This window comes from Podarcis bocagei (genome assembly GCF_964188305.1).
Source record: "Podarcis bocagei genome assembly, chromosome: 3".
NCBI lineage: Eukaryota > Metazoa > Chordata > Lepidosauria > Squamata > Lacertidae > Podarcis > Podarcis bocagei.
This window is the reverse complement of record NC_138127.1, coordinates 6,473,705-6,489,192: the sequence shown is the minus strand read 5'-3', so window position 1 is coordinate 6,489,192 and position 15,488 is coordinate 6,473,705. Positions and strand designations below refer to the sequence as shown.

The 15,488-nt window shown below is 41.0% G+C and overlaps 1 protein-coding gene and 1 long non-coding RNA gene across 2 annotated transcripts in view; one reads left to right on the top strand and one right to left on the bottom strand.

Moving 5' to 3' along the window:
• The window catches only part of KLHL29 (kelch like family member 29), a 431,347-nt gene that overhangs the window by 187,437 nt on the left and 228,422 nt on the right, over positions 1-15,488 (bottom strand). The window lies entirely within an intron of this gene.
• On the top strand, positions 1,350-14,062 carry LOC308584499. The gene is made up of 3 exons (XR_014006847.1): positions 1,350-3,185; positions 4,113-4,442; positions 13,865-14,062. It is a non-coding gene; the product is annotated as an uncharacterized lncRNA (long non-coding RNA).

The following is a 15,488-nucleotide window of genomic DNA, read 5'->3' as shown; positions in this document are numbered from 1 at the left end:
TGAAAGTGAAGGAAAAATCCACCCTTTTCAACTCTTGACAGTGAACGGCATGTGTGCTAAGTGGTGCTGGATATATAACCCCAAAATGATGGAAGGAGTGATAATTATCTGATAACTCCTTCAGACAGCCTTTTAATTGTGCATTAATGATTATCTGTGCTCATGGTGCTATCAGGACACTTATATACAATCCTGATTTCAATACTGTTTCAGGATAGACTTTACTGAAAACTGTAGTATGGAAGGATTGGATGGATGCAGGAATTATGACTCTGGATCAATTGATAGATGAGGAAGATCAATTCTATAGATTTGCTGTGTTATAAAGATAAATGCCACTTAGGAGGTGGCCCAATGGAAATATTTGCAGTTGCAACATTTGTTAATAACCCTGTTTTGACCAACAGCTTTCAAAGGGTCTAAGACACCAGAGATAATAGAACAATTGGTTTAAACCCTTTGAGACTAAAAAGCTGGTGACTACTTTTTATAGATATTTGGTATCAATAAATCAATTTGATATGCAGACTCTAAGAAACAAATGGAATAAAGAATTGGAGGTTCCTATATTACCTAGACAGCGAAAGAGTGTTTTAGCTTCTGTAAAAAAGGTGTCAATGGGTTTTAAATTACATCTTATGCTAGAAAAACTATTACTTCAAATTTATTGGACATTGTTACATCTACAACAACATGCTGTTGGAGATGTGAAAACGCTTCTTTGAAACAAATGTTTATGCAATGTTCTATACTTATGAAGTTTTGGGAGAAAGTACTAGATTGTATAAATATTATTTTGGGGGGAAAGCTAGTACTGTATTGCAAGAGGATAGTATTACTACTATATGTAATTTGACAGCTAGTCAACATAAATGGATTCTCCACGCCCTCACTACAGCTAAAAGACTTATACAGTGGTGCCTCGCAAGACGAAATTAATTCGTTCCGCGAGTTTTGCCGTCTAGCAAATTTTTCGTCTTGCGAAGCACGGTTTAAACGGCTTAACAAAGTCGCAAGACGTTTTCGTCTTGCGAAGCAAGCCCATAGGGAAATTCGTCTTGCGAGGCAAATCGCGGACGAAAAAACCTTTTGTCTAGCGAGTTTTTTGTCTTGCGAGGCATTCATCTTGCGAGGTACCACTGTATTGATCCTCTGGAAAGATAAATATGTGCTCCCCTTTAATCAATGGATAGAAAATATGACAACTCTTGCAACACACAAACCAATAGCTTATAGACTGCATATGGACAAATACAATGACATTTTGAAGGTATTCATTTAAAATATATAGTAAGTTATACGTAAATGTATATGTATAATAACAATAATTTTACTTATATACCTTTGTATTAGACAACTATATAAAGAATTATAGATTTTTTCATATTTTTATTAGGGCACTTTTTGTTTCCTTTTATATTTTTCATTTTATTATGTTCAATTGAAATATTTTAAAAGGATAGACTTAATTGTTTCGTCCCATAACTTTTACTGCCTGAAATTCTCAAACCTTTTATACCATAAATTTTCTGGCTGGCTGCTGTTCTGTCCCATTTTTGTTGCTCAATAGTGCAAGAGTGCCCCTCCATTGCTAGAGAAAGAGATCTATATATCTAAGCAATCAGTTTGAGAAAGGAGTAGTGCTCAGGTGTTTGTTCCCAGCTGCACAACTAATGAGTGAAAGGTGCTATAGAGCAAATCCACCCACTGGCAGGTATGAAATAACTTGTGTCCAGTTTTGCAAGGAAGACAAACCTTCATTTTCAGTTGAAGATCAGTATGTAATTTTCATTGACAATAGAAATAATCTGTGATATTTTACAAGGCAAAGTACTCCTCTCTCAGCAACAATGAGTGCATAAAAGAACACAATCTCCATTAAAAAAATAAAATAGCACATTAAGAACTGCTTCCATTTCAAGATGTCTGGCCCAGGTCTTTCACATGACAGACTAAAAGCAGCAAAATTGCTGAAGAGCAAATAATCTTATATGGTCATACTATTACTGAGTGCAAAGGTCCAAGGAATAGCTTTCAGTCTTGGTGATTCAGTTTCATGATTTTGTTATTTCATCTACTGAATAACCATTTCCAGATGTGGTGCCATATATATTGCATCTTATAAAGGTATTCAACAGGATAGTAGAGATACCTGCATGTTATAAATCAGCATCTCACTTGTTAATTTGAGATGTTAATTAGGAAGGATGAATGTTCCATAAACATGTCTGATTATTGAAACAAGCAAAACAATTTAGGTTGGTTATTTTGTGAATTTTGTGACTAGTTTGGTTTATAACCATTTTTCTTATGTGTAAGTATGGTGTGCTTCCACATATCAATTTACTTTACCAATTTCAGCTATGAACCATGTGAATCCTCTTATGAATAAGCACACTCTCTTTGTTAACACCATCATAACATTTTGTTATTTTCCCTCTCTAGTCTTTCCTCCATTCTCACCAGTATTACTTTCTCTCCATTCTTTCATCTGTTTCATTTTTCATTCCTCCCCACCCTTTAAACTCCTTTCCTTAATATGACATTTTCTAGGAAGTTAATCAGATATAGTTTAACGACACCCTACCTACAAAGCGTGAATGGGCTTAGAATTAGACAAAATGTGTTTACTGATTCATACAGTTGAGATACATTTCGCATGAATTATTCCAAGAACAGTAAGTATGTCAAGGACATGACATACAACGTCAAAAATACAAACTCTAATTATATGTAAGATTCAAAAGAAAATATCTATATTATATAAGTGCTTATGAGCTCCAGTTATTGGTAGGAACACAATTGTATAAAGCATTTCACAAGGAGCTAACTTTTGGGGGGGAAAGTATTATGCAAAGAAATAATTTTAAGAATATATAGTGATACAAGGCTTTCAGAGCAGGGGGTGGGGTGGGGGTCAGTCTGCATGATATCCATGAGTCTCTTCCAGGCCACTGATTCAGTATCTGTGAGGTTTGAAATTTAGTAGAAGCCACTGCTAAACCAGTCAGACCAGTTTCTGTTATGCTAATGGCCACAGCGCTTAGATAAGCACCATATTTCTGCATGATGAAAGAGTGGGGCATGTTGCCATAGCAACAAGTGGAGGTGCTGTCCGCCATTCACCTGGCCGGATGCTACATCATCCTAGGAAAGAGAAAAATAGGCCAGGGGAGGATACTTTTGTGAGTGAATTCAGGCAGAGGGTTTTGACTTTTCTCCATGGGCTGAATCCTAAAGCTATGGTGTGGGGTGGGGGCTTCTATAGAAACCTAATTGGGAAGCAAGATATGTCAGGGTGCTAGTGCTCTGACCCCTTCCTTCCTGAGCTCAGGTTGTAAAAAGGTAAAGGTAACCCTGACCGTAAGGTCCAGTTGCGGATGATTCTGGGGTTGCGGGCTCATCTTGCTCTATAGGCCGAGGGAGCCGGCGTTTATCCGCAGACAGCTTCCGGGTCATGTGGCCAGCATGACTAAACCGCTTCTGGCGAACAAGAGCAGAGCACGGAAACACTGTGTACCTTCCCACCGGTATGGTACCTACTTATCTACTTGCACTTTGATGTGCTTTTGAACTGCTAGGTGGGCAGGAGCTGGGACCAAACAACGGGAGCTCACCCCATCACAGGGATTTGAACCGCCGACCTTCCAATTGGCAAGCCCTAGGCTCAGTGGTTTAGACCACAGCACCACCCGCGCCTCGTGCTCGGGTTGTATATATGTGTAAATATAAACATATATCCTAAAGACACCACAGTCTCCATTGACCTTCATTCCAAGTATATTCACCTGGTATATACACCTGAAATCCCAGGAATCTCTTGATGCTTGGAGACTGGGGTGTACACAACATTATTATATTTGGTCCTGTTAAACCAAGAGTGTAGGAATTAAACTACATTATTACATGCAAGATGGAGCACTGCACCTGACGAGGCAATTTAACTGCTCTCGCAAGCTAAGCAGAACTGAACTAGCTCCCCAAACCACAAACCTTTATTCAGCAAGAAATGTCACTGATGAAGTAGCACTCAATTACTTCAGAGTTGTGAAGCAACGTTCTCGCACAGCCCAGAAGTGCTGAAAAGTTTGTTTCTATGTTTTTATTTTTAGCAAACAGTATCAAAATGGAAGCAAAAACACCTACAGAGACAGGTGGGTTGTTTCGTGTGTGCATATATTAAGATATGTGTGTCCTCGGGGTTTACGCAAACAAACAAGAACGGCTTCCATCTTCAACGGTAACTAAATTGGTTTAAAAGGATGCATGCTTTGATGACAACCTGTCTAAAGACTTCGAAAAGGAAACAACTGTATACTACTTTCTACTTTCCCAAGGCCTTGACTAGCGAAATCTGCTGGCTCCAACAACACACAGGTGACAGACCTGTAATTTTCCAACGACAGGTAATTTGGGCAGTAGTAAGAATTTGATGCTACAAGGTAAAATATTTGCTACTATGTATTCTTAAGTTGGTTAGGACATGTTTCTGATCCGTAAATTGCTTTACTGTGTGTCTAACCGGTAATGCTACTAATTTAATAACAGAAATTGGCTGCTAGGAGATGGAAAACACCCAAAATGCAAGGCAACAATACAGCAGTAGTCAGCCACAATCAACTACCGTAAATATACAGATTGAGTCAGTAGTAGATAGGTAGCCGTGTTGGTCTGCCATAGTCAAAATAAAAAAATTCCTTCCAGTAGCACCTTAAAGACCAACTAAGTTAGTTCTTGGTATGAGCTTTCGTGTGCATGCACACTTCTTCTTCAGCTCATACCAAGAACTAACTTAGTTGGTCTTTAAGGTGCTACTGGAAGGAATTTTTTTATTTTGAATACAGATTGAGTGATACTGAGCAGACAAATATACTGCCCCCCCCCCCGTTAGATTTCCAGAGAGAAGAAGACACCTCTTCCCCCAAAAAGGTACTTCCCAGAGCCTGCTCTTTCCTTGTCTCTCCAGCTGTGTATGACTCAAAACTGTAGTCTCTCCCCACAAGTACTTATACTGCTTTTCCTCACATGCCTTGCTTGCCCCCTTCCTCTGGCTTAAAGGAGGTGGGGACAAAACGAGAAATGTGATTGACAATTTCTCCACCAACCATTAAGGATCATTTGTAGGCATTCTGTTGCAATGAGCCCTCCCCCTCTCTGACCACCCTCAACACATGTGGCGCTGTGGTTGGAATGTTGGACTAGGACTCTGGGGACTTGGGTTCAAATTTTGCCAGCCATGATGCGGACTCCCTCCTGTCACCATCTCTCAGCCTCCTTTTACCTCACAGGGTTGATTTGTGTATGCTGCCATGAGCTCACTGAAGGAACAGAAGCAGACTATTCTGGCAATGATATAACAACTTGTGGTATGGGGCAGCTATAAACATTCAGTTATTGATTAATAAATATGCTGGATTTGATACGTTTCCATTCAAATGCTTTATGTGAATTGAGATTGAGTCTAAAGCAAATTACACACGCCATAGCATCACGTGGTGTAACCTTTCTGGAAATATACTGTCTCGGACCATAGGTGCATCTCGTAGAAAAGCATATTTAAACGCTCCTATTGCAGAGAAGATGAATCTCTTAAGGAGACAGGTTATAAAGGGGGTATTTTTGTTTGTTACTATGCTATGCATTTTGTGTTTTTATATTGCAAACCACCCTGTGATCCTTGGATGAAGGGCGGAATAGAATAGAATAGAATAGAATAGAATAGAATAGAATAGAATAGAATAGAAATATAAAGTACTTTTTCCCTATTATACTAAGGTATTTACGAGCTGGGAATTGTTTTCATGTGGAATAACTGATATGCAGTTTCCTCAGTGATCCATTTCACATTGGGCTTTATGTATGCATCGTAACTTCAGTTTATGCTCAGAAATCACGAAAGCCCTTATCATTCTCTTGATTTCCATAGTTCATTCTGTTGAGCACCTTTGCTTATGTTCCCAATATAGCACCAACCCATGCGTAAGAGAGGGATCTCAGCAGACTTGGGGGAGCTGCAAATCCGGCAAGCACCGTCCTACTAAGTTTCAGGTGCCTGGTTAAAATGGCTGTATTGCACCATGAACAATCTTTTAGGAAAAAAGCCATAGCATAGTAGAACATCTGCTTTGCATGATAAAGCAGATGTTTTCCTATGCATGCACTGGGTCCCAGGTTCACTTCCTGGTGCTTCCAGTAACAGTAGAAAAAATTCACCACCTGAAAACCTATAAAGCCACTGCAGTTCGGTGTAGAATGAACTGAGCTAGATCATCCTATGTTCCTATGAATGCTGTCCTGATGTTTTCATCACTGGTTTTTAATTTATGCTTTAAATTCTGTATACAGTATTTATTTGTTTTTTTAAAAAAGCATGTTTGAGATGCAGATGTGGCAAAAAGTGGGATATAAATCTTTTAAATAAATATAAATAAATCAGGATACAAGTGGAGGGGGAGACCATAAAGCAATTGGACTTAAGGTATGGAATGTTAACTAATAATAATTATTTTATTGTTTATATCTCGCCCATCTGGCTGGGTTGCCCTAACTGGGTAGTGGTAGTGGGTGGGTGTGGAAAATCAGAGGAAGCAGTAGCTGAACAGCTGTACTGAACACTTCAGTATTTCATTATAAAGGTAAAGGTTAAGGGACCCTTGACCATTAGGTCCAGTCGTGGCCGACTCTGGGGTTGCAGCGCTCATCTCGCTTTATTGGCCGAGGGAGCCGGTGTACAGCTTCTGGGTCATGTGGCCAGCAGGACTAAGCCACTTCTGGCGAACCAGAGCAGCGCACGGAAACGCCATTTACCTTCCCGCCGGAGCGGTACCTATTTATCTACTTGCACTTTGACGTGCTTTTGAACTGCTAGGTTGGCAGGAGCAGGGACAGAGCAATGGGAGCTCATCCCCTCACGGGGATTCGAACCGCCGACCTTCTGATCGGCAAGTCCTAGGCTCTGTGGTTTAACCCACAGCGCCACTCGCCAGTTATTCATAACAAATTCTGCTGACTTTCTTGGAACATTAACTAATAAACACACTGAAGGCTGATCAATGTTGTAAGCATGCATAACTGAGTGCAAGGCCAAACATTTAATCTGAGGCACTTAACACACGTCCTCGACTTCAGAAACACACCTACACAATTCTATAAGTACCTGCAATACTAATTTCCAACTAAATGCATTTGTAGGTCTTTGTGCAAAATGCTTAACACCAGGCGAATGACTGTAACCTAACATTCATCAGAAGCTTTTATTATTTGCTCTTATTTGCTTTTAATTTTTGAATTCACCATTATCACAATATTTCAACGTTAATTCTAACAGCAAAGATCCTCTGCAAAACAGAACTGTACAGCATTAAACAAAGCAGACAGAAAGGGTTGACATTAAAATTACTCTGCTGCCTTTGGGTGGAAATGATTCTTTCATGATGCTTTCGGCTCAGGTTGGAAAATTGCACCTTTTTTTCAGGAGCTTGCATGTTTACCGTTCCTGCTCTCACAGTCACATCTGCAATAAGAGTAATCATGTTTGCCAAAATGTACATGCAAATTTCTATCCATGGCTTCATTTTTAATTTTATTATTGCTATTACTCTGAGAGTTATACAAATACTGCTTTTTATATTAGTATGCTACATCAAAGCAGTTATTTAGTGCCCGAGGAATTCATTAAATGCATTTCCATAACAGATATATTTGTCTAGATGTGATTTAGCTTGCCTTAAATTAAATCTACCATTGAAAGATCTTCCAGACTAATAAAGAGAAGATACCGCTGAGTTAGTCGGCTTGCCAAAGTAGTTTTTTTCCGAGAAAAAAAGCCAAGCAAGGAAGTCAGCCACAGTAAGCACACATCACCCCCTCCTTCCCAAGGCAAGAAATAGAACAGATTAGAAGGAATTCCAGTACACCAGGGTTTTTTTTTTGTAAAAAAAAAATGTCCTTGGACAAAAGTTTAACATCAACACCCTCTTCATTTTGGCGAGACTGGTGACCCTAATGGGCTGAAGCCCAGGCCGACTGGCAATCATTCAAGTCTTCAAGCCGCCGCTGTGCCTCTGGTTTATTTCATACTTCGCAAAGAACCTCTAAACCTTTAAATTACGCTTTAATTCTACTAACTGGCAGATTAATATAGGAAAATAAATTTGTAATGGCATGAGTCTCATTTCCCCTTTTAAAAGAAAAGAATCCACGAATTTGTTTTTCTTTCAGCTGCTGATTTGAATGAATTTGATCCAAACGTGCAAGAAGGAATTCTGAAGCATATATTAGCAAGACTTGTGCCATAAGTAAAAGGAAGGACCAAGTTCCAATCCAAAATTGGGCTTTCCCCCCCCTTTTCTTTTTTTTTTGGCACCTGCCCCCAAACCAATATATAAAGGTCCATCATGTCGCAGGCCACAACGTCTTACACCATATTTCTATGTCACTAGAAATTTAATTCCACATCCTTTCCATTACTTCCCAAACAATTCTTCGCACAATTTGCTGGCAATGTTATTAACTCCCCAAAGAAAGGCATGCGCTTTAACTACGAAACAGATCCATTTAACCTGATATACACCTACAGGCAAGCTCCACAATATCAATTGGTCTAGTTCCTGGACACTTCAGACACAACAACAAAGCACTAAATGAGCGACGGGGTGGTGGTGCCGACGAATTGCATTTTTGCATTTTTAAAACAGTAACATTTCCCTCATATTCCTCTGTCATCTAAATGATCCAACTTGGTGCCCTTCAGAAGAAGAAAAAAACCTGCCCCATGCTTTAAAATAAGAACGAATCTGGCTGGGAAGAGAATAAAATTATTTATTCTACAACACATTTGGGGAAAAAAAACCTCTGAACAGCACTCTGTGTACTCAGGAAACTAACATTCTATGCCCAGATTTATGCTAATTAAGTAAATCTGCATATATCTGCTAACTCTGCAGGTTATCCCGCTTCCAAAAATATGGCTTTATGAGAATTTAGTGTTTTGTTTTGCAAGGATTAGCAGCAGAAAAAGAGGGAAGTTGCTGAAAGAGAGTCACCTAAGTTGGTAAGAGGAGTTACCGTATTTTTTGCCCCATAAGACGCACTTTTTCCCCTCCAAAAATGAAGGGGAAATGTGCCTGCGTCTTATGGGGCGAATGCAGGCTTTCGCTGAAGCCTGGAGAGCGAGGGGGGTCGGTGCGCACCGACCCCTCTCGCTCTCCAGGCTTCAGGAAGCTCTGCGCAACCCTCGGGAGACCGGCTCCGAGGGTTGCGCAGAGCTGCCTGCAGCCCCGGGACCAGCGCAGCTCTGCGCGGCCACCGGGAGCCGGGGGAGAAGCTCCGCCCCGCTCCCGGTGGCCGGGCAGAGCTGCCTGCGGTCCTGGGACCAGCGCAGCTCTGTGCTGCCATCCGGAGCGGGGCACTAAGTCCCGCCCCGCTCTGGATGGCGGCACAGAGCTGCCTGCCGTCCCGGGACTGCAGGCAGGTCTGCGCCACCATCCGGAGCGGGGCGCTAAGTCCTGCCCCGCTCGGGATGGCGGCGCAGAGCTGCCTGCCCTCCCGGGACTGGTGCACTTCTCCCCATCGCCAGCCCCACAAGCTCGGGGGACAGCGGGGAGGCAGAGCGTGCCTTCCCACTGTTCCCCGACCTGGTTCTTCCAGCCCCGCACCTGGGGGGGGGAAATAAATTTTTTTTCTTTATTTCCCCCCCAAAAAAACTAGGTGCGTCTTATGGGCCGGAGCGTCTTATGGGGCGCAAAATACGGTATGTGAGGTAGGGTTACTTGTATGGAAAACATATGGGGATGTATGGAGACCTGGAAGTCCAAAACACAGACCACTGATTTCTTTCTAACCTACTTCTGGTTTTTCAGCATTCCTCAGATACTATCCAAACATTTCTGGTTTCCTCTTGTTTCAATGAGTACTAGAAACTTGTAATATTATCAGTTAAAATATTGGATTCTTCCAGTGCTAAACTCATTGGCAAGTGACAAGACAAGTGGAATGTATAACACCTACACTATGAATAATTCCATTATTCAAAGACCTGGAAATATAATCTTCCTGAATAATTTACATGATAGGCAACAACATTATTATAGTCATCAAATACATAATTCAGCTAAAAGTGCTCAACCAGTACTAATTAAAAGCACAAAAGCTGATTTTTGCACACAGGCAGCTTGGACTGTGATTGAAAGAAATGCCATCTAAGGTAGTAGTGCTCCTTACAGCTTTCTATTGCACCATTACTCTGGGGCCATTATTGATTAAGGCAAACATTTCTTCTGTCATGAGAGGTGCACCTTAATGCTACATGTATACAGAACAGTTTGAACCAGAAGATTATGTTTGGCAGCCATTGTGCATCTGGAAAGCCCACTCCAGGTTCACCTAGGTTCAAATTTATTAATTTGCAAGGCCCTTAATGACTTGGATCCAGGATACCTCAAGGGACTGCCTGATCCCTTATATACCTGCTTGATCTCTGAGGTCTTTGGAAGAGCCACTGTTAGTGGTCCCCATCACTCGTATTGACAAGGAGCTATCTGCTTCATACTGTGGGCTCAGTTTTGTGGAACTCTCTTCCAGCTGGGCAAACCCCCATCCTGCTGAAGTTCCTTTGCTTACTGGAGACTTTTAAATATATATATATATATATATATATATTTATATATCCAGCAGGCTTTAAAACAGATTTTAGAGTTTTTAATGTGCTAGATGTATTGAAACACTACCTAGGTTTTCACTATACTGTTTGTTCTACAATGGACTTTGTGGAAGCCCCTTTCTTGGGAGTTTACGGATACACAGGCCAAGTCTAATGCATTCTAGTACAGTCGTACCTTGGTTTTGGAACAGCTTAGTTCCTGAAAATTTTGGCTCCCAAACGCCGCAAACCAGAAGTGACTGTTCCGGTTTGCAAACTATTTTGGCAAGCCAAACGTCTGATGGGGTTTCCACAGCTTCCGATTGGCTGCAGGAGCTTCCTGAAGCCAATCGGAAGCCACCCTTTGGTTTCCGAACATTTTGGAAGTTGAATGGACTTCCGGAACGGATTCCGTTCAACTTCCAAGGTACTACTATATCTGCTTTTGAGTGAGCATAAGACAATGCAGGAGGCAGAAGAAAATTCAGAACTACTGAAAGCTACTCTTTCCTGGACAGCTGAAAGACCTGCACCACCCTGTAGTATAACAAAAGCTGACTCCTGCCACTAAATGGAGAGTGGTCCTAGCAACCCATTGAAATTGAAATCAATACTTTACATAGTACATAATCCCCTGCATTGGGCTTCTTATTAAGTCTGAAGAGCACCTCAACAGCCTTTATTTTTTAAACCTATACAAGGGTCCATGATAACTGCAGATGGTGACAGCAGCCACGAAATTAAAAGACGCCTGCTTCTTCGGAGAAAAGCAATGACAAACCTAGAGAGCATCTTTAAAAGCAGAGACATCACCTTGTCAACAAAGGTCTGTATAGTTAAAGCTATGGTTTTCCCAGTAGTGATGTATGGAAGTGAGAGCTGGACCATAAAGAAGGCTGATCGCCGAAGAATTGATGCTTTTGAATTATGGTGCTGGAGGAGACTCTTGAGAGTCCCATGGACTGCAAGAAGATCAAACCTCTCCATTCTTAAGGAAACCAGCCCTGAGTGCTCACTGGAAGGACAGATCGTGAAGCTGAGGCTCCAATACTTTGGCCACCTCATGGGAAGAGAAGACTCCCTGGACAAGACCCTGATGTTGGGAAAGATGGAGGGCACAAGAAGAAGGGGACGACAGAGGACGAGATGGTTGGACAGTGTTGTCGAAGCTACCAGTATGAGTCTGACCAAACTGCGGGAGGCAGTGGAAGACAGGAATGCCTGGCGTGCTCTGGTCCAAGGGGTCATGAAGAGTCGGACACAACTAAACGACTAAACAACAACAACAACATACAAAGGTGTTTTCACGAAAGGTTCAGCTAGCTGTGGTTCCTTGGATGAGTTCTCATCCTGTTTAATGTTTGTATTATCATAGGCATTTTCTGCTACTCCAGAAAAGAAGTCAAGCTTACTGCTGGAAGCAGGCAGAGGTTATCAAACTTAAAACCCCTGGAATTTGGAAATTACTTTCCATTTGCTTTAATTCCTCAGCAGACGCTCTTTATATCTTTCTCCGGCAGCTCCTGAGGATGGACAGGGGGAAACAAATGCTTGAACTGTCTTCAGATAATAAAGGCCCCATGAATAAAATGCAGAGGCCAAAGCATTTCCAGTGCACTAATACCAATTGGAACAACATCTCTTCTTTAATTTGTGTTACTAAACTAGGCATGCACCGTAAGAAACCAGTTCGCTCTTGGCTCTCATCCTCTATCCACATTTTGATCAGGGGGTGGTTGGGATTAATGTGACGAAACACAGCACAGACGGTAAAATTTACACTATTTGAGAAGTAGCAGGTGACATTTACCAGTCACTGATTTCTCATGCCGTGATTGATATCCAGCTATAAAACAAGGAAGTGAGTACTGCCGAGGGTGTCAAGCAAGACTGCTTGCTAAGAAAGTGCTACACACACACACCAGCAGCTGCACAAGAAACTTGGTCTACTGCAGAAGTCTTCTCCAGCTAGGAGGACTTCTATTTCCGAGCTTAAAAACAGTGCGCCTCACAAATCCAACAAGATGTTTAATAATACAGTTGTACACCACACTAATCTCTGAGTGGTGTGAGATTCCAGGGGCTCCACGCTTCCTTTGGGAATGAGGCACAGCGGAGACGGCAGTGATTTTATGATATATGGTTTATTTACAGATATGTGCAACCTGAGCCTATAGTGGAGGGTTTCCCTGCATTAACACCTCGAAGGGGCCTTGTTTCTCCCATAGCTGCAGCCTTGGATTCAAACAGAAATCAAACACTGTGCTCAAACCTTCTTGCTTGCTACTTTACCTCTCTGCTCTCCCATTTGTCTCCTTTCCTTTGTTTTCCCCTAATGGCCCATCACCCAGACTATCACCTTAACAGAGGAAGTGAGCCATATATATCACACTTGTTGGAGCCAAGGGTTAGAAAAGTCTCACATGCAGTTTACTTCCTTGCCCAACTCAGAACAATACTAAGCAACAACATGTTAAATTGGTAAGCTTCCAGCTTGAATGATAGAAGCCTTACTATGATTCAAATGTTCTGTGCTTACCTTTCTCTGTCGCTTTACTATTAATTTATTGCTTCTGGAACAATTTATCAAAACAGGTTTTTATTTTAGATTTCAATAGCATCAACTCTTGCCTTTTAAGTGTAAACACGGAATTAGTCTCCATTTGATTCCCCAAGTATAAATACAGATTATCTGGAATTGGTAGTAAGTTGGCTGAACACAATTCAAGGAGACATGGACAAAGATAAATCAGCATATTAAAGACATCACAATGAAAAAAGGGGATAGCACAAAATGATTGGGGCATTAGAGGAATAAAAGGCTCCTATTACTCTCAGCTACTTTCCCCCAAGTTGCATTGAAAATATCAAGTTAAATGTCTTCAATAGAAACATGAGGGGTGTCTATTCCCCCGTGCAAGGATTTCCTTCTCCAAAGTGAAGGCTTCTGACTTACATTCATGCCTGCCTTCAATAGCTGATGATTTATGTACAGAAAGCAAGGCCTGTTCCATTCTTACGTTGCCCCAGAGATTACACCTGAGGAGAGAAAGCAAACACACCTCAAGCTTCTGCAATCTCACTCTGTCTGCCCATTCCCACAGGGACTAGGTAACAGGTGCAGGATTTATCTCACAGGAACAGATAAATTCTGGGTTCAAATAAATGTAGCATTGCCTGGGTCTGGGTCTCTCAGAACTATCTTTTCTTTTTTCTTTTTTCAAGCTGTGCCATCAAACAGGATTCAAGAATGTCTAAAGATGATTGTTCCTAAATGATTGCTCCAATGGACACTTCTGAAAACTTTGCCAAGTTGCAAGAAATGATAATTGTGGCCTCTGTAAGACCGGGAAATCTTGTTTTTATTCTAGATCAGCTTGCAGGTAGATTCCCAAACAACGGCTATTTGCTACCTTAAATCAATTATTATTAAGTCTATCCCATATTCAATTTGCAAATTAAATCACCAGAGTTCTCTTTGCATTTGCTGATTTATTCATTCATTATTTATTGGCAAAGGTTTTTCTGTATCACCATCTCATAAAATACCAGAGCAGTGGTCAACAATAAAACACAAAACGCCATTAAATACAAAAAAATCATTGAAGTGACTGGCTAATTAAACATCTATAAAGGCCTGTTGGCACAGATGGGTCTTCCACAGATTCCTGAAAGTCAAAAGTGAGGACGTTTGCCAAATCTCTGTGGGAAAGGTGTTCCACAGCATAGCACCAGAGTCACTAAATACCCAACTTTTAATTAGTTTCCCTGTCACTGCTATTCTTATACTGTTTTTTTGCTACCCTCCCCCCAGTCCCAACTTTCATTGCAAACTATTCAGGAATCTGTTAGATTGTATTCATGCATATGGCAATGACAGATGACTCACCATCACAATTTATTGAACCCTACAATTATACAATGTCTTATTAAAAAAAAGAAAAGAGAGTATTCTGGTACCAAAGTTCAAAAGAATTAGGGGTATAGATGTGAAGTGACAGTCTACTATTAAACTGCTTTGGTTCTCAAACACCTTGGTATTCCTATGTTTTGGCCCCTGAACGTCAAAAACCCGGAAGTGTTCTGGTTTCTGAACGTTTTTCAGAAGCCGAACGTCTGACACGGCTTCTGCTTGAGTGCAGGAAGCTCCTACAGCCAATCGGAAGCTGCACCTTGGTTTTCAAATGTTTTGGAAGTCGGACGGACTTCCAAAATGGATTACTTTCGAGAACCAAGGTACGACTGTACCATCATTTAGCAAGAAGTATCCAGCAATATGTTTCCTTTCACAAAAGTTAGTCTAGCCTTTCCTCCACAGGGTTTTTGTACCAGTTTTGTTACTATAGAAGGATATTAGTCTGCCTTATTCCCGACATCAGCCATATGCAGAAAGGTAGCTGTTTCCTCCAGGTGTAACACTTTTCACTACTAAACCATTCCATACTTCTGTAGAGTTGTGGCTGTGAATATCCACATCTGATACCAGTGTCGTGCCAATAAGAAGCAGCCAAGCAATGCAAATTTAAGGACTTAGAAAGTAAAAGATTTTACAAGACCTACCTACCAGGGAAGAATGGCAGATGAAGTTGATGGATTACATGGAATTGGCGGAAATGACTGGCAGAATCCGAGACCAGGGAGAAGAGTCGGTGGAAGAAGATTGGGAAAAAAATTAAAGTATATTTACAGAAATATTCTAAAATTAACGAATGTTAGAAGGATGCTGGAAAGAAGCTACATGACTTTAGTAGAAATACTATAAAGAATTAAGTATGAATAGATTTATATTGGGTAAAGGGGCAAATTTAAGGCTAAAATGTGTTAAGATAAATTATGGAACTAAATTTGA